General features: G+C 34.5%; 1 protein-coding gene and 2 long non-coding RNA genes across 5 annotated transcripts in view; all 3 read right to left on the bottom strand.

The window, feature by feature from the left end:
• LOC135075367 (calcitonin gene-related peptide type 1 receptor) overlaps positions 1–20,318 on the bottom strand; it is a 144,139-nt gene that overhangs the window by 17,378 nt on the left and 106,443 nt on the right. The gene's annotated exons all lie outside the window — the stretch shown is intronic.
• LOC135075636 (uncharacterized) lies at positions 11,035–13,669 on the bottom strand. 2 transcript variants are annotated; one of them, XR_010258082.1, is made up of 4 exons: positions 13,444–13,669; positions 12,678–12,892; positions 12,275–12,500; positions 11,035–11,515 (listed from the first exon to the last, which is right to left on the bottom strand). It is a non-coding gene; the product is annotated as an uncharacterized LOC135075636 (long non-coding RNA). The 2 variants fall into 2 exon arrangements; XR_010258081.1 differs by lacking the exon at positions 13,444–13,669 and adding an exon at positions 13,206–13,312.
• LOC135075635 (uncharacterized) lies at positions 15,602–16,805 on the bottom strand. Of its 2 annotated transcripts, none has more exons than XR_010258080.1 (3): positions 16,716–16,805; positions 15,812–16,104; positions 15,602–15,710 (listed from the first exon to the last, which is right to left on the bottom strand). It is a non-coding gene; the product is annotated as an uncharacterized LOC135075635 (long non-coding RNA). The 2 variants fall into 2 exon arrangements; XR_010258079.1 differs by lacking the exon at positions 16,716–16,805 and adding an exon at positions 16,360–16,485.

Below are 20,318 nucleotides of genomic sequence, written 5' to 3'. Positions count from 1 at the left end.
GCCCTAGGAGGCAGGGCCTCAGTCTAAGAGGAGTAATGGAGCACTCGCGCCCCACTCGTCGCACTCCGGCTCACATTTCCTTACACACACGCGGTTAGAGCTTTTCTTTCAGACGTCTATTAAGTAGTTGCGGCACGTGGATTAATTCATTCTACTCCATCATTGTCATGTTCTTTGTTCTTAAATGCTCCTTCATTAAATTTAATAATGCCGCTGTAGATAAGAGTTTGATCGCTTCGATGCGCGATAGCTTAATATAGTGCTAGATTTCACTCTTAAACATAGAGCTAGAATTCTTAACCGCTAGACCAATCAAATTATGATTAGGTATATTAATGGATATATTTTATATTGTTGTAAGTTTCCGAAAAAAATCAACTTATTTAAAACACAAAAATCACAGCGGAATCCGTATTTAGTTTCGTTTTGATTGGACTGTTGTGGGATGGAATATTTGTGTTACTTTGTGAGCTTTGTTTATGTTTCCTTTATTTGCTTTGGACTGAGTTCGCATTTGACGTCAATTCACCTGTTATGAAGTATTTCTAATTACTATTATAGACTTGTTGATGTAGAAGTAGTTGAATGAACTAGCCAGTATGTTATTACGCCGCAGCACGCTGTTGCTTGTCGCGACGACTTTAATAACACCTCTAGGAATACAATGACGTATCAAATCAACACGTAAACATTAACCCAGTCGTAATTGCACTCAGCAGGGTAACTTGAACTTTCCTACGTTCGTTATTAATTTACATTATTACGTGTGTAGAATGAGCTAGGTGTACTATAATGTTTTAGTAATTTTCTTTTATTAAGAATGTATTTTTCCCCAAAGACAGGTTACAGTTTTTGAAAGGTGTTTATTACATTTTGGCATTTTAATATCAATACATTTATGTGGTTATACAAACGGACAGAAGAAAAATGTTTTTGATAAAGTACCTAGTAATTTCTACGATAGTGAAATTTTGCATGTGCTATTTTGTTTATTTTAGTTTCAAGAATGTTTGATGAAAAAACACATAATCTTATAATGAATAGACGTTTAATATAAATTAATTTTTGGATTGTTTGTAAATATTTTGATGGGGTTTCAACACATCTGTTCTTTGTAGACATAATCATTGATTTTTTCTAGAAGATCAGAACCTGGTGCTATGGCGCGAAATAGCCATGATTGTAATTCGACTTAACTTTGACCGCGGCTGGAGCTGGCCTCGAGACCCTCGGGTACTCACGGCCGCGGCCTTCAGTCCCGCGGCCGCAGACAGGCCGCTTATTGGGTTTGCTCATCACCTTGGGACGTCTTTGAATCCTCATGGTAGTACATAACTACATATACAATTAATCTAAATACATACCTACATATCAATTCAAAACCATCTCTCAAAAATACAACTATAACTTCACAAATCATTTTTTAATTTAATTTATATTGTGGTAATAGAGAGAGACAGCGCATTGGTATTTCACTACATTTCGCAAGTAAAAATATTTTCACTCGGTCACTGCGTGCTCTCTACAACCTTTTTTTAGCTCCAAGCCTTTTCCAGCAATGTGCCGTATTTTCTGTGCGCACAGCTCTTTTGCTCTTAAAATAACAGTTTTCTTTTGTACATTTTCGGGTCTCGGTGGAAATGTAAATAGAATGGCGTGACGGTAATACTGCTTTTAATTGAACGATCGCGGCGAGCGCTGTAGCACCTTATTATTTAAATTTAGACTAACACAGGTATATTTCAAGAAGCAGGCCCTTAACAAGCAAGCGTATAAAACTCTCATAATATTGCAGTAAGGTTATAACGTCAGTAAATGAATTCAGTTTAAAAAGCTTTTAGCTTTTGCATATTTTTAAGCTATGACTTATAATAACTTTTTGTGGATTACATGAACATTGCAATGTCTATGACTTCCGCACTCTCTTGAGAACCTTTACTAACCGTATAAAAGTCGTTGCATTTACATCTTAAATTGATTCAAAAGTCAATTTTAAGTTCAAGGAACAACGTGAGAAAGTTATTAAAGTTATTGAACTTTCTCCCGGTAAGTATAACACCATGAACTTGCACGTAAGTTTGACTGTGACTTTTATAGTCATAGCCACATAATAGGTTGAATTTAGCCCATACAGAGCCTATGATATGAACCTATCTCCGTTGTTCAGCGACACTTCACTGGTTTGCCCAATACTCGAGAGATGTTACATCTAAATTCGTCATAAAGTCAGTGAGGTGACAACTGACCGCGGCGTTAAGTGTCAGGGAAGTCATTGGTTCCTACCACCTTCCCCGTCCCTCGAGTGCCGTCCCCCGGGTCCCGGCTGATTGCCGCGCGCACGGAACCTGCGGACTGAGTCACTACAACACAATTCAGTAACTCTGGCCCTCACTTTTTGTGTTAAGTCTGCCTTTGAAATACCCGTTGATATAAAATTTTCGAAAAAATAATGTAATTACAACTGTACTGAGTCGCTGAGGGGCTGATGTGAAAACAATAAAATAAATAATGAGTAGCTTGTAACTTTCAGTCCCGATAGCTCGAGACTGAAGTCCAGCAGGTGAGGGCAGATACTGAGGGCTATAGGGCTAAAATAATAGCTTGTAACTTTTTTTTTATCCACAACGAGGAAGCTCTTGGCCTGTATCTGAAAATTGTTTGTTTCCCTAATATAAATAAATAAAATAAAATAAAAATAAAATCTCACCTGATGGACTTCAGTCTCGAGCTTCTGAAAAAAACTAAAAAAAAAGTTACAAGCTATTATTTTAGCCCTGTGTATCTGCCCTCGCCTGCTGGAAACACACTCGCAACTAGCGCCGTAGTTTATCGTGTGCAAACGTTATTTATCGGTTAGTTTCGGCAGCGCCGTGTTTTTGCCGGCGAGGTTATTGGAAATGGAAATTATGTTGTTGGGAGAGTTCGGGGTAATTTGTGAATTACATCTTGTTGTTAAAATACAAAACTGAATTGTGGCGCGTTTAAGTATCAGTATTTTTTAAAAATGTAGAACGATTTCAGTTTTTCAGTTGAGTATTTTGAAATGCATGAATTTATACAAAAATACTATTTAATGTCACACTTTTTGAGCTTTTATTACATCGTATATACCTATACACCATCTTGGACATCAGTAAAACCGTGAGTTTTACTTAATGTTCCAAAAACATAAACGCACACATGTATTTACCGAAGCGTTCCCAAACATAAAGCCGGCACTCTCCCTCGCAAATTGGCCGGAGGACAAGATGCGACGAGTGGCTCCTCCGAGGCCCAACAAATAACCGCATTAGCGGCGACGCCATCGATCTAATTACTATGATTCCATTACACCTGCCGATACCACGCGCGCTGATTACCCCACATCCACGGGAAAATTAGCGAGAGAATTCCCCTTTGCAATATTTGTATGTGCTCATGCATACTTGGCTCCATTACCACAGACAACGTGGTACTTCATACAAGTAGGTACACCTTGTACCGTTTGAGTATTGAGGTTTCAAACTCCTAACGGTTTGAAATTGGGTAACCCTCGTCAACTGCAAATAATCAGTTTTGCCCATATTTATTAGAATAATAATTCAGCTTATAGAATAATAATAAAAATAAAAATAATTTATTTTCAGACAAAGCAGTCTATATTTTGGTTGGTTAGGCTTATAAAATCTAAATGGTTCGTAGACTACAACGAAGCTCGTTAGTGCTCTGTTACTGATTTATACTAACTGATACTACGTGATTGCGGTTTTACTTTGGATGAAATAAAATAATATAGCATTGGTTTATACCAAATAGTAATTTATGTATTAGGTACCTACTTTCTAAATTGATCGTAATAACAAGACATTTAGTAAGGTAGAAAAGCCTTTTAAAGGACTCTACCGACGTAAGCAATCCTAAAACACCCACGAAACAATATTTCCTTGTTTACAAAAGCAGTCGTAATTCCTGAAAAGCAAATCATTTGATTTAGTGATAAAATGGCAAAAAGGAGACAGGGAAACGGAGGCAATAATTTGCAATGAGATGCTTCCGAGCAAGAAAACGAAAATAAATTCAGAAATAGAGACGTTCGGAAAAGTGCTGCCGTTTTATTTGTATCAAATTATTCACCCATGGAAAATATTTATGGGCACTAATATTTGTATAATAATTCTGCTTGTGTGTGTTTTTATCAGTGTGTTTTTATTATTATAACATACAATATTTTTATTCATCTGTTGGTAGGAGATTTTGTTTTGTTTTATTCATGAGTAGGTATTTTTGTATGTTGTGTTTTAGTATTTATTGGATTTTGGGTCGTCGATATAAATCTCGCCAAAACTATCTGTACTCGTATACCATATTAGGTAACTCTACATCGGGTATGCATTATGCAACCTGCACAGGTGAGCCAGCTCTGTGCATCTGTTCGTTCGGCGACTCTAGCTTTAGTCTTGAAGCTGTTAGTTGGACCACAGTAAATTGGGACGTGTAAGGAGGAGTGTGAAAGTTGTGCGGTGTACTACAAAGAGTAATAGTATCTAACACACACATTGTATACGTTCTGACTTCTGGCGTCTAACGCTGTTTCCGAGCGAAGTGTGGAGCGGCGGACGGCGTCCATTAACCTGTCGCGCGCAATCACCGCCGCCAGCGCAGCCGAAGCACAGCGACAGCGAACAGCCTTCTTTCTTTCAACGAATTTTGTGAAAAAAATTCTCTTTAAGACCAATTAATGATGTCAATATACCCCTATGAAAATACTAAAAACTCGTAAGTAATTTCTTCTTTGAACAGGATTGTATAAAAATAAGTAGTGGAATGTTTTCTGGGGAGCCGTAGTACATGCAATGAACGACACCCGAGAGTGAATAGGCACTTACAGGGCAGATATGTACCATCCTAGACTGCATCTCACTTAACACCAGGTGCGATTGCGGTCAAATACCTGCCTTGTCTAGCATAAAAAAAATGTATCAGAGTCAAGGAGATAAGAAAAGATTCTTAACTCTACCATAGTCATGGTATAAGCATACATATTTTTTGTAGCACTCTGCTTAAGTTATAATACGTATGTAGCTACCTAGTCTAAAACATTTTCTAAGTTATATGTCAAAAACAAAAATATGTTAATGTTATTTTAACAAACATCACGAAGCTGTTCTGTCCGTGCTGTGGACAGGTAAATGTCAGCGGGGTTTTGGTAAACTAGAAGTTGTGGCGAGCGCGTCGCTAAAACTGCAGCTCTAATGCATTTAACTGCTTGTGTGCGTTTGTGTGTATTGTGCATTCGTGCTTTTAGCATAATGTGCGAGTTGAATTAGTTCAGTTTAATTATTTTCATAATAACCAGGCGGCACAAGAAGTGCGCTGTGGCGGTGTACTCACCACCCGCCTGCTTATATGACCGTGTCAATAGACATCTTAATGACATGGGCGCGAAACAATCACTGAAAAGCATTAAAACTTAATTCGCAATTTATAAAGAATTAGTGACCAGCCTCTGCTTCGCACAGGTGCAAATTAGACTTAAAAACCTTCCTCTTGAATTACTCTATTAAAAATCCGTTGCGTAGTTTTAAAAATCAGCATACCTACATAGGGACAGACAGCGAAGTGACTTTGTTTTATAATATTTTAGTAGGGTTAGTAGATAGTTTTGAAATAATATAAAAAGCTTACTGAGAAGCTTATTGGTTAAATCCATAATATGAAAACATTTACTTTACTATGATCATAAGATAAAAAGCTAATGTTGCCCTTCATAATTCATTTAGGTAAGTTGTATTCTGTAATACCTAAGTCATCTGCGAAGCTACTTTCATTGAGAAATGGGTCATCGTATAACGATACCTATAAGTTTGGACTGAAAATCAAATTCATGGACGGAAAGTTTTAAAAATATTTTCTGTTTCAAATGCACAATTAAGACTATTAACTTTCTTGATGGTCTATACATTGAATTTAATTTAAATAACAATTACGTAATAAAAATACGCTATACCTACTAACCTACCTAACAAACAAGGAGTTTGCTTTGTGTTTGCTTAACAGGAAAAGAAACGACTGAAAGTTTATAAGAGTTTTAATTGAGTTCAAGCTGTTTTTCAATCTTGATTTATTTAAAGCCATGTCTGTTCATGTTGTGTAACGTCAGCATTTCCATGGAAAGTAATCCGTTATCTTTCCACCCGACTCACTATGTGACGAAAGGCCGATCTAGATGGACAAAAAGGGTTAACTCAAATCTCCAATAATACTAGCAAGATCGATAGCCGACAATCTGGAGGTCACAATTCTGGTGATAATTTTGTGCAAGTACCCTCCAATAAATTAATAAATATTTTTGAAGTGTCATTACGGGTGGAATTCATGAAGAAATCATTCACTTTTCTGCATTTGGTCTGTCGCTATTTTAAAGTGTTTATAAAATTAATTGTGCTAAAGTTAGTGATGGATCGTGAGGTTGATGGTAAGAACTACCATTTTTATTCATTCACATTGCAAATAACTTTACAGTTGCCGAAAACATAGCTGTCGAATGTGATGGATATTACATTTTTAATGCGAACTTTGTGTTTGTTGGACCAGAAACTACATGTACTTTGTTGTACCATGGCTGCAACTTATATATGTTGTAGTCTCATTCATATTCTATTGATCAAAGTAAATTAGAAAGTGCGGACTGGTGCGGAACCTTGTCAATTTTTTTAGTAAAGCTGATGCCAAAATTTTTTTTTCGTTCTTTTTTTTTCAGAATACGTAATATTTATATCCCGAAGGGAGTTCTACGAACAATGGATAAAATATCCCAAAAATGAAAAAAATAAGCGGAATGAATATTTCGATAAAATACGAAACTTACGAGGTAACGGAGGAGTTATGAAATATTGAAATGAACATTTCCCGAATTTGTTGTAAAAATTGGCTGGAAAGTGGCTGGCATGGCATTCTATATTTTTATTCACTCATCCTTTTTATTTATTTTCAATTGCCATAAAAAATTCAGCTTTGTTTTTCTTCTTAGAAACATGTCCATTTTAAGCTGACCTCCTATCAGGTAGTAATTCTTTATAACCGTGTATCAACGTATACTGGTTTATGTATTATAGCGTTAAATGTACCAAAACTGAATGCAATTATGACTGTTTTTGGTATATATAGTCAAATCATCAATAGATACCGCCTTTAAAGCTAATTAATATTGTCAAATAATATTGTCCATCTAGATCGGCCTTTCGTCACATAGTGCGACTGCGGCGAAGAAGGCGAAGTGTTACGCTGCGGCGGGTGATCAGATAAATTTCACTACATGTAATATTAATAATGACTATTAATAATTTAATAATAATACTGCATGACGACTAAATGTTTGCATATCGCTATGTCGATGAAACATGTTGTTCTCGTAACAAGATAATAACTGAAATGTACCATGTTTTATGCCAATAAATAATTTGAATTTGAATTTGAATTTACAAAGGTTCTTATTACGAGCTAGAAATTGCACTGAAATTTTGTAGGTAGGTATATCTGTTAAAATTTGTGATGCTACTCGCTTAAAAAAATAGGTTGTTAAGTAATAGCGACGTTTTACCTGAAAATAAAACGTTTATTAAACATACTTACCTTATTCGAAGCCTTTATAATGAGAGTAGTGTCTGTCTTTTCCTGTTTGAGTACTAGTTTTGACGTATAATCTGCCCACGTGACTTCCGCTCCGGTCCCCCACCGCCTAAGCACGCCTCAATTAGCGACACTAGCGCCACCAACGGTAGCTCGAAACTAGGTTTCGATATTCTCGCCATTGTGTTTTATGACACCAGGTAGATTTAAAAAGTAGGCTTCGAATAAGGTAAGTATGTTTAATAAACGTTTTATTTTCAGGTAAAACGTCGCTATTAAACAGTACTGTGGGCTAATTCAAATGCATTTGTCGAGAGTAGAAATCGTCTGTCAAATAATTTTCTAGTAATCAATTTTGAACTGATTGTCAAGGTAATACAGTTGAAAATTGAATATCAAAGCCAGACTACGCCTAATGTCAGATCAGCCGATGGTAGATGCCAAATTTCCAATATCGCGTACGAAGACGGAGAACTTTGTCAATATAGTGGTACATAAGGGTCATAATTAGTGGATGCCGACGATTTTCGCGCTGTCATCTCAACGACTGCCCACCCTTGTCGTTAGAGCAGTCGACTGGATAGAAAGCATGGAATTAACATGGTGATTGATAAACTAGGTGCAAATAGGGGAGAGGGGGGCAGCTTTGGACAGGGGCAGCTTAGAACAAATGAATTTAAAAATCACTGGTTTAGGCTACAATGGTATAAATCATAATTTATATTGCCAGCACTGATGCGCATAGCTGTCACATCTCATTTTTAATATTTAACTGTAGGTTAACCGGTAAAAGTGCTTTTTTGTTTTTGACTGCCAGTTTCGCACTTTTTTATTTTGTTTCTAAGGTTTTTGTGGACGTAGTTTTATAAAATAGTGAGTGGTTTGTTTACTATATGGAAGTTTAAATAGTTTCAATGAAGATTTGATAAGAAATTGCAACATAAAAGTATGTTCCGTTATGAAATTTATGTTTTTTTCTGGAAATATACCCATGGGGCAGCTTTGAACGAAATGGTTGGGGCACCTTTGAACTTTATCAATTTTCTTTTTTCAGTGGTATTATGAAACTTTAAGTTTTCTAATACTTCGTATAAGGTTCTTACATAAAAAATAAGCAGATTGCTTTCCTGTAACAGATAAAATTTCAAGCTGGGTGAAGTCCGGGCAAAAGCTAGTTTTAGTAGTTGATTGATATTTTTTAAATTATGCAGTTTTGTCTTTGATGTGTCATTAAAGAGAAAGTTTATTAGTATTTAGTTAATTGATATATCTTATATTTACTTTTTTTTTAAATAATATCCCTAAGTTTTGTGTTACTTTGTACAGAGTGATTTAAAATAAAATAAACATGTTAAATTGATCCCAAATGACACTGATCATTTAGAATTTTATTTATTAATTATTTAAAAATACATATTCATAAATATTCAGTTTTATTTCATTGAAAAAAATACTAATTCAAAACTGCCCCAGGCGTGTTCAAGGCTGCCCCGACTACGGGGCAGTTTTGAACATTTACAGGTCTGTGCAAAAATGTAAATATCTTAATAAGCGTTCATGAACAATTAAGAAGAACATCATTATTTTGTTGTGTGATAACCATGACCTCTATCTAGGAAGAAAAAATTAATGAAATCAGTCAAATTTAGAAGATATTTAATAAACTATGAAAATTGTTCAAAGCTGCCCCCCTCTCCCCTAAGCATAGGTATTTTATAACCACAGAATGCTTTTTGCTTAAATTTGAAAATAAAGGATATTGTTCTGCGTCCATACATCGTTCGCCCCAAGACCCCCAAGCAATGAAATAATGATTTTTATATGTGAAATTACTTAACGATTGTCACCTTATACTCCACTAGCTTTTCGCTCGCGGCTTCGCGCGCGTGGCCTACATTAGGTACCTACATATTTTACGGAACCCTATTATTTTCCAAAATAAAATTTAGCCTGTTACTCGTGGATAATGTAGCTTTCGAATGGTGAAAGAATTTAATAAAAACGGTCCAATAGTTTTTGAGTCTATTCATTACAACCAAACAAACAAAGTTTTCCTCTTTATAATATTAGTGTAGATACTTAAAGCACGGATAAGCGGGAGATTCGTTACAATAGGAAAAATGCTTCAGATTTTGAGGTTATTAGCTTAACAGAAGTACATTTCCATTTTCTATCTTCTATAGGTACTTATAATAAATCTGTAGAGAGGTCAACTCTGTACATGAAATATATTTTCAAAATAACTATCAGGGGGTGATACTGATGCCAAAAATGCAATCAGTAAAATTTTTGTCTGTCTGTATGTTCCTTATAGAAACAAAAACTACTCGACGGATTTTAACGAAACTTGGTACAATTATTCTTCATACTCCTGGGCAGGTTATAGTATACTTAGGAATTCCCACGGGAACAGGAATTAGCGGGAAAATCCTTTTGTATGAAAAATCTAAACCGCTTAAGTTAGACGCTTTAAATTTCGCACGTAGGTACTTTAGTAAACTAATTCCCACGGGAACGGGAATTCGTGGGAAAATCCCTTTGTATGAAAAATCTAAACCGCTTTAGTTAGACGCTTGAAATTTGACATGTAGGTATCTTAATAAACTTAAAGCTTAGTTACAACAGGATATTGCAAAATTCCCACGTGAACGGGAAAAAACATTTGAACGAAAAAATCTAAACCGCGTAAGATAGATGAAGGGGGTAAAACGGGATCCACGCGTACGAAGTCGCGGGCGGCCGCTAGTTGCTAATAAAACTATTTATTGTCAAGAATTATATGTATAATAATGCGAATTCCCGTTCCCGTGGGAATTAGTTTACTAAAGTACCTACGTGCGAAATTTAAAGCGTCTAACTTAAGCGGTTTAGATTTTTCATACAAAAGGATTTTCCCGCTAATTCCTGTTCCCGTGAGAATTCCTAAGTATACTATAACCTGCCCAGGAGTATGAAGAATAATTGTACCAAGTTTCGTTAAAATCCGTCGAGTAGTTTTTGTTTCTATAAGGAACATACAGACGGACAGACAGACAGACAAAAATTTTACTGATTGCATTTTTGGCATCAGTATCACCCCCTGATAGTTATTTTGAAAATTATATTTCATGTACAGAATTGACCTCTCTACAGATTTATTATAAGTAGGTATAGATATGTAGGAGAGACGTCTTAATTACACTTTAAATCGTAGATCGATAAAGAACCCCTTTGTCAAACCGTATGAATAGCAGCAAATAGAACTTTGCGTATTGGAAAAATAGGAATGCCTACGGAAAAGCCAAACATTTTTTAAAAAGAAGTTAATATATTTTACTTACATTTAAATCCAAAAATATCTTTATTCCGACCCAAGGGTAAGTAGGCAGTTATGTAGGTATAAATGAAAATACGTATGTAGGTACTTATTATTTATTAATGGTCATGTTCTACATTTTCTATTAAATATGGGCCTAATACATCAATGATGTCGCCATCACAACAAAGTACCATAAATGGTTTAACGAGATTCCGATATTTGTATAGGGAATAAGTTTTTTTTTTTGGTATGCATAATTGCTACTTTTTTGCACATAAATGTATGTATGTACCATCCATGATGACAATAGCCTTTCTTTGTGGTAAATCGTTTCCTGGCTTCCCGAAAAGAGACTGGAACATAAAGGTTTCTTTGGGCTACTTCCTCTCTACTAATATGTTGTAACCCTAAATGTGCTGGTACGAAATGTTCCTCCATCATACTGCGTGCTTTCATTACATATTTTGTAAGAGTACTCCTTGAAATGCCAAGTAATGTAGCTATTCTGTCATCTGAATCACCGGTCCTCAGCTTCATTAAATAAGCACCAACTGTAGTAATTCGTGCTCTCTGATAGTATCTATGGCAAAGAAGATCTGAAGGACGAATCTGAAAATAAAATAAAACATCAGATTCACAGTTCAACAATAAGAAGAGCAATATTTATATAGGATTAACGACTTTTGTGTGTAACGGAATAGTAAGATGAGTGATGAAAGATAATTTATGATTTGAACGCTGAATGATGAGGAATGATTGGTCTATGGAGGAAACGAAAGGGATGAATGAGGAACGAGGATTGAGAGTGAGAATAGTGGTAGTTTAAAAGAGTAGTCTGTTGTTATGCAGGAAGTATAAATAAAACTTTACTGAGTTTATTTGGCTCAGGGAATTTTTAACTGGCTTTATAATAGTAAAAATTATGTTTAATATTATGTAAGTAATAATATTGCAATATTTTAATAATATAAGTCTATTTGTATTATACAGGGTGGAAACGATAAGTGATCTATAACACTTTTAATATTGTGTGGCTGGCATACATTTAGTATGGAGGCTGAAAACATTGAATTTTCGGATAGATCCAGTTAATTCTGTAACTATTTACTGATACCGTTAGAAAGAGCTCGTGAAGCACTTTCAGGATGAGTAACCAGTTTTTCGATATCTTGTGTAGTTTAGAAATAATCGAGTGAGATCACTTATCGTTTCCACCCTGTATAACCTGTATGGATGAGAGTAGTGGCAGATTGAAAGCAATGGAAGGAGTTGAAGGATGGGAAGGCTGATTCGGAAAAAACCTTTTTTATTATTATAATAAACCGGCATAATTATTTTTATGTATTATAAAACTGGCAGGGCTCTTACCTCTCTGGGTTGAATCCAATTTCGAACAATGTTTAATATATCTTGATTATTCTCTGTATCCAAACAATGACTTCAAGTTCGCAATAATGAACAACCACATCCAACACAAACTTGTTGGTGACCTACCGGGGCACCGGTTGGCATATCTGGAGTCTTGTGAAGTAGGTGTGGTATCTCTTTGCAATAATGAGTGACAAGCCCCACAGATGTAGTCATTTGCAGTAACCTGTTTAAAAATAATAATAATTAGAAATAAGTTTAAAAAAATTATCAGTTTTTTAATGTCCCGCACTTAAATTATTTTATTTTAGTATTAATTTACAGAAACCAATAACTTTACAAGAATTAGACTGATTGTATAGCCAATAACATTTTATTAAATAAGGACTTTAGCGTGCATTACCTCTAATGGAGTTAGTCGTTCCACAATTATGTTCCTGATGTTAATATGATGTTGAGTGTTAGTTCTCAGGGACATGAGCTGATGTGAACGTGTTCTAGGCTCTAGTGTTCTACTGCAAAGCACACATTTTCTGCTAAGATTTGAAGTAGATGCATTTGTGTTGTATCTTGGGCTTGGGTCCAACTTGTTGTGCATATAAGATCATGAGCTGTAACCTGTAAAAATAAATAGATTCATTGCATGCCATGCCACACATACTCCTGTGCGTTGAATAAATTGAGCCGCAAACCATAAAAAAAATGATAATTCAATATTATGTGCTGTTAGTAGAATTTTGGGTCAGAGGGTAGGGTTAAACAGCTTTAGTAAATAAGCATTGTTGTTATAATAATTAATTATGACGTGTTACAAACTTAGTTACAAAAAATAATAATCTAGTAGGTAGTCTTAGTTCCAAAAAACAAAACAAAACAAGCTTTCATTGAGAGCAGGGAGATAGTGTCAAAGTAAATAATTCCTTAGATTTACACCAAAACCAGCTGGATTGTCAACATAATTGTTGTTTCGCTCATGCCTCCATTGCGCTGTACCATCGACTAGTTTCTTACAATCGAATCGGGCCTGGCTGTCCACACTGTCCAGGGTTGAACCACAGATAATAGCGGAACATTCATTTCAAGACAACCCGCCATGAGAATGGCAATTCAGAAGTTTGGCAAGGCTAGTACTTATTCATAAGATTGCAGAGCAAAATGTAGGTACTTACCGATCGAGGTGCTGCCCATTGTTGTGTATAATTAAGTTGCTCATTTTCTAACACCATAGAACCACCAGCCGAGCCTTGGCCGAGCCACACAAAAACAGTAAATCCCAGGCTGAGTATGTCGTTATTGCAATCAATCAGAGTCCGTTTGAATAGCCAAGTTTGTAGTTAATAAAGTTCCGAAAATAAAAGCTAAAACACAAACGAATCACAAAGAAGGATCAAGCAAGACAGCAACACAGCAAGAGTGAGTGAGAGAGAAAAGCACAGATTAGAGAGTATGTCTAAAGACAGATAGGAAACGGCCCTAGTATTGGTTAAACGATAAACAAACTGGTACCGAGCTAGATTGTCCAGTAGGTGGCGCTGAATACAATATGGCGTCTGCCGCCCACAGATTAAATATACCTGTCATACTTTTTTATATTCCGTTCCTTTTCATGTATTGCGGTTAAAAATAAAACTATTGAAGTATCAAATGAAACTTTATTGATGAAATATAACATGAAATATTTTGTTGACGAAAATCAATAAGCATTAAAACTATTAGATTTTAAAAGATTACAGTTACTGTTGTGATTACAGTAGGTACATTGTTTTAGTATGTAACTCATACAAAATAAGTTGCATTATGACTTATAGTAAAATAGTTTTTAATGTTCTCCATAAATTCACACGTTCACTCTCACTTTGGTTCTGTCCAATCCAATAGCCACTGTAAGCAGGCCAGATCTACACGTTTCTCACCACCTGTAAAATATATGAAATATTTGTAAATTAAGAGCAAAAAGATGCACATGTCACCGTAAGACTGTAATCTCCTACATCATCTACATTCTACACTAATATTATAAAGAGTACAGCAGATGAACAAGTGATCTGTCTTATCTACCATACCTACTTGGGTATTTCGCCAAAAATGGTCAATTTTGCCTAATTTCCTTGGTACGAAATATTTTTTTGTTTTTAACTATTTTTAGTTTCCCATTGCATTAAGTAGCAAAAACTAAGCTAATATATCTAAAAGGGGTGTCATAATTCGTTTTAGAAACAAAGTTATAAGGTCATGAATTTTTGGTAGCCAAGGAAATTATTATAAATATTTTTTTCTCTTTATTTTTCTTCTGTGGTTTTCTTTTTTTTGGTTCGACCCATTTTGTGTACCTTCGCAAACAAACATACCAATGAATATTGTATCATTACGACCTTATTACACAACTAAGAAAGATAAATGCAGTAGATTGAGTTAAGAGTTAAAAACAAGTTGTTCTATATCTTTTCTGATACCATTTCTTAAAATGTAAATTTTAAACTTATTCCAATAAAGAAATATTCAAAATTTGACTTTACGCCGAATTAAAAATGGTATTTTATAATTTCCTAGGCCATTTTATGCCACGGAAAACAAGGAAATTAGGGCCAAAGAAATTAGATTTATGCCTAAAAGACACCACAGACAAAAACCTATTTACCCTATGCATTTACTATTTAAATCATGGGTTTACCCCTACAGACACTACATCTGTGTAAATAAACAATAAAATTAATCCATTGTTTAGCTGCAAAAAACCGTCCAAAGAAATTGACTTTTTAGTAAACAAAAACCCAAGGAGGGACCTACTTAAGCGATTTATCGCGAAACTGATCAACGAAGTACTGTCCTGCCTCGATGGCCTTTTGGGACGAAATGGCCGAGTGTAACGGTGCAGTGCATTACATTCTAAGTTCTTTCGTTTTGTTACTACAATGGTCGAAAAGAAGACCCAGGGAAATTATACTTTTGACTCGGACAAGAACTTAACTTCACTTTATTTCCTTCCTTTAAGTATTTTACATTTAAAGTTTTTATTTTCCGATAGCCAAACGTTTCTCAAATATAAAGAGAGTGCTATTAGAATGAAATTACGCTTCAATTTGTTATAATGTGCCTTCATTTTGGCAAACAACAGTAATGGACATAACAAGGAAATTAGAAAAACGACTTTTGATTAAGTTTTTCTACGGTATTATTTGTAGTTTCTGCTATTGTAATAACTAAAACAAATAAAACTTTTGATAAACTTTCCCATAAAAATAGTTTTATACATATAGATATAAAAAAACATGTGTTCGCCTGCCTGGACACAGAAAATTTACTGTTTCGGCGAAATACCCACTTACTGTCTGTTTCTAGATTTGCACTACTTTGTTAAATAAAATTAATTTACCTTGTCAAATGTGTACTTGTCAATCAATTACATGTACATTCACAGAATCTGGATTCCACCAATCTGTAATTAAATAATTAACTTTTATTTGATCCTAGTCGAAAAGCGTCAGAGGATAGTGTCAGAATCATTTTGAGGGTGTTTTAAATTTTAAAGGTACTTACCAAATGTTCTTATCAACAGAAGTTAATATTCATCTAATACAAATCTTCCTAATTTAATGCATTTATGTCATGGCATAACTTGCAAATGAAATGAGTTCATCGTTTGTAATCAAGCATTCTTGGTCTGGTTTTATTGCTTATATAGGTTTCTTCTAAACTTATTTGAATAGGAAGTAAAGGTTGGTTCATCTGGATTTTAAGTAACAGTTGACAATAATGATCAGCACCGGTGATTCCATAGCAAGCACTTTTATTGTAATTGCAGCTTAACACCTTATAAGTTCGATATTAACCTGAAACAAATAGGTAGTTAGATTCACTGTATAAAACACGTATCATCATTCACTGTGTCCTGCAATCTATGCCTGCAATGTATTGTATTTTGGGTCCAAACTACAAAGTATGTTGTTACTCCATGAAACGATCCATATTTAGTTTCCATTGATTTAAATGGAGTTATGAATGATATTGTAATGAAGATTTAATCCTTTGTGTGGTTCAATACTTGATAAAACATGATGTTGCTGCAAGCTGCAAATTGCAATAACCTTTCTCGAGTGGATATCTTAGTTGAGAGAAATTTCTTCTTAAAACAAACATCAATCCAACTGGCAATCCATGCACATGTAGTTCTTATTAATATTGATTGAGAAATTATTGTTTTTAATTAGATAAAATTTGTTTAAAGAAAAACACGTTTTTTCGATGAAAATTTTTGACGTTTTTTTTTTTTTAATAATGTCACAGTTGTAGACTTGAGACGGAACTAAATTGATTAAAGTGAAAATTACGACTTTGAATTCATATACTTTTAAATAAACATTTCATTTATAGAATGCAAATAGATTCAATAAAATAATTTATAAATAAAAGTTGAAGTTGTAATTCGAAAATGTTTACTAACTTGATTCCAGACACGCAAAAGACCATTGTCGCATAAAGAACAACTATAAAAAAAGTCACTTCCTCTCGGAACTGTCAAAAAAATTCACTCTCTATGGAGCTGTCAAACTCTATGGCGTTTCCACCCCGTGGAGAAAAGGTGATGCGAGTGAATGACAATTTGACTAACAAATAGGGATGTCCATTTAGAATAGACATAATCGATTAAATTGATCGTTTTTGAAAAATTTATTTTTTTTTTTTTTTTTTTTTATCCACAACGAGGAAGCTCTTAGCCTGAATCTCACCTGATGGTAAGTGATGATCAGGCCGAAGGTCATTTTTAAACATTGTGTTGCTATAAATATTTATTTTATTTATTTAATAGGACAACCAACAAGACATACACTGGAAGACAATCAATATTTACAACGTATTTAACTTAATCTAAGTGCTGCCTTAATTATAGGTTGCCACGGCATGCAATAGTGGACTTATACATAAACAGTGTCTACACTTAAAGAAAAGAGTAAATATGTAAATGTAGGTAAATAAATGTGATTAAATATACATAAAATGCAATAATCCACTGAAGCGCTGCGGGCGCGGCGGATCTGCGCCCGTCTAAAGGTCTAATGATTAGACTCTAGTCTAATCGATCATACCATTATTTACTTAAATCGAATTAAAAAAGCGCATCTCTGTCTCTGCTCTGTCAATATGTCGGTGACTTTGATTTCGTTTAACCTCGTAGCGCCCACGCGCCTTTTGATAACCCAAAATAAACATGGCGACTACAGCCCAGAACTTTTTTCAACTAACTTTCAATTACCGCCCATGCGCCTTTCAGAAGGCCATATTATTAAACTCTGTCTAGATTTTTGAAATTTCGCGGCTTAAAGAAATAATTTAATTCGATTTCTGAACGAAATATTAGGGAACAGTTTCCGGTATGCTACCATTGGCTGTCACAATTGACAGATGAGATTTTTTGAAAAATGGCCGGCGGTATGGACGGCTCACTAACACGTAGTTAGTAAATCGCATTTTTTTTTATGATAATCCGTGGTTGTCGAGTATGTTTTTATGCAAAAAGTTGCTAACGAATAGGTATTACTTAAATAGAGATAATTACTTTGCATTTTTAGGGCAGAAATTCTGCGAAATCTTGGTTTGAAATAATATGTACTTTGTGAAGGCGATTGGGTCGAAGCTAGTACTAAAAATATCATAATATTTTTAGTTTGTGGCTTTGTGTTATATTGGTTTATGGAATATTACTAATATAAAAATGCAACTTATCTTTCACTAATAATTAATTTAATTAATTAATTATTTGTCGGCCGTTTGGTGTAGTAGTTCTAAAAGGGACTACTATGCCGAGAGGTCCCGGGTTCGATTCCCAGCCGGGCAGAAATTGAAATGATGAATTTTAATTTCTGTGACGGATCTGGGTGTTACTAGTATAATATGTATGTATTTAAAACGTATATAATGTAGTATATCCGTTAAGCGAGCACCCATAACACAAGCATATTAATTGCTTACTATGGGGCTAGATAGCGTTATGTGTGAAATTGTTCAAAAATATTTATTATATTTATTATTATTAGAAATTTAATACTCTTTACACTACTAATTTTTTGTATTATTTAATTTTACATCACTTAATACTTCCTTTTAATCTAGTATTTGTGGCCCGATGGCCTTTGTAAAGAACAAAAGGTAAACAAATAATTGAATTTAAAAACACATGCTAATATAATCATAATTATACCCTGAAAGTTTCACTTCAAACCGGTAACTCTAACACATACGAATTTCAACTCAAAATCTTGGGCTGATAGGACTATAACTATATGTCCTATAAGAAGGACGGTCGGGTCGTAGTTAAAGAGGATCCAAAAAATCCGTGGGCGCTACGAGGTTAAATACTTTTAAAATATTTTTTCCAACTGCAACTTGTCCGATAGGTTTGGACACTTGCAAGTAAATAAATAAAATATACATAAAATTATGGTACATACTAAGTCTTTGAAAATCTTAGGGCGATTTTTATCAATGTCCTTTGTCTGCTCGATTGCATTGATGGTAAGGAGCAATGGTATTATCTATAATATCATTGGTAAGGAGGGACTGTTCTAAATACATATTATGATAGTTGAGATGGTTGAGAATATTTCCGGGTCGATCGCTTCCACCTTCGGCCTAGATAGTACCTACCTACCTACTTATACGCCAAACTATCTTATGATTGTTATGCATTGTTAAGTAGGGTTATAATACCTAATTATGATTGTTATGCATTGTAAGTAGGGTTATAAATAATTATAATTTACATAAGCAGCAGGTCGGTTATTTTTATTTAGGCAAATGTAATATTTTAAAAGACAATACGTACGATCAGATATTAAGATCAAAGATAAAGATTTCTGCTGTGAAAAAAAATATAAAACAGCTAACTTCTATATCAAGTTCCAACGTCGCTATACGTACCTACCTACTTAATGCTACTGGATTATACGTTCATAGCTCAGAAGTTTAGTCCTTTTTCAGCAGTGTTTAGTAAGAATATTATTACAAATGGGCTTTTAGGGATTTTGTTCACATGGAATAAACGACAAAGTTCTTAGTTACTTATCCAATAGGTAGTAGTAACATATATGTAGAAAACAGGAACTTAGATGCCAACGAAAGAAAATAGGCTATCAAATGTTGTTTTGGGGACTTACCTTTATAAAAATATCACATTTAAAAATTCATACCATTTGTTGTTATTTAAAAAACAATGTCAATTTTGACGATTAACTGAAAGTCTATTATCTATGAATATAGTAGCGATATATGGTATCCAGCGGCAATGGCAGTGCAAAATTTTGACAATGACTGTAGTTATCATACTTCGAGTTTGTCCATGGAGACGGCAAAAGTCCTTTAGTTGGCCATAAAGTAAACTTAACGGAAAATGTTACTTAATTGATACCGAGGCGCAACCTGGAGGCATTGCTAAGTGTGCTCCTCGTTACTGGTTCATCGTTCGTCATCGTCATTGTTCGTAAAAACCGGGTCGCGGCAGGCAAATAATAAAATTAGTCTTATGTCTTCTCCCTTATTAACTTCGATGGATAAATAGCTAAACCTCCTTGCGCGTAACTGACGTTTGTTGGAAAACCGATTTTTTCAGGCCATCGGATTTTAATTTCAAAAGTCATTGACCAATCCCAGTTCATATAATAACTATTATGACGTTTTCTATTGGCCAAAAGATTTAACTCTCTAAAAATCCGCGTGCAACCATATCCTGCTTAAATATTGTGCACTTTATTCAGCACAGATTAAACAAGCTAAATGACAAATAGAATAGATTGAAATGACAGATTGCACTTGAATTACCCTACTGTACCGTTATTCGAAGCCTTTATAATGAGAGTAGGGATGGGCAAACGGAAAAAAAATATCGATATTTATCGTATCGATATTTTTCAAATATATCGATATATATCGCCCAAGAAATATCGATATTTCGATATATCGATATTTATAATATTTTAAACTATTATGTTGCATTTTTTACTATAAAATTATCACTTCACGGGATATATATCGATATTTTTTGCCCAATTTG

This window comes from Ostrinia nubilalis, chromosome 10 (genome assembly GCF_963855985.1).
Source record: "Ostrinia nubilalis chromosome 10, ilOstNubi1.1, whole genome shotgun sequence".
In the NCBI taxonomy this organism is placed as follows: Eukaryota; Metazoa; Arthropoda; class Insecta; order Lepidoptera; family Crambidae; genus Ostrinia; species Ostrinia nubilalis.
This window is presented reverse-complemented; position numbering and strand designations above follow the sequence as displayed.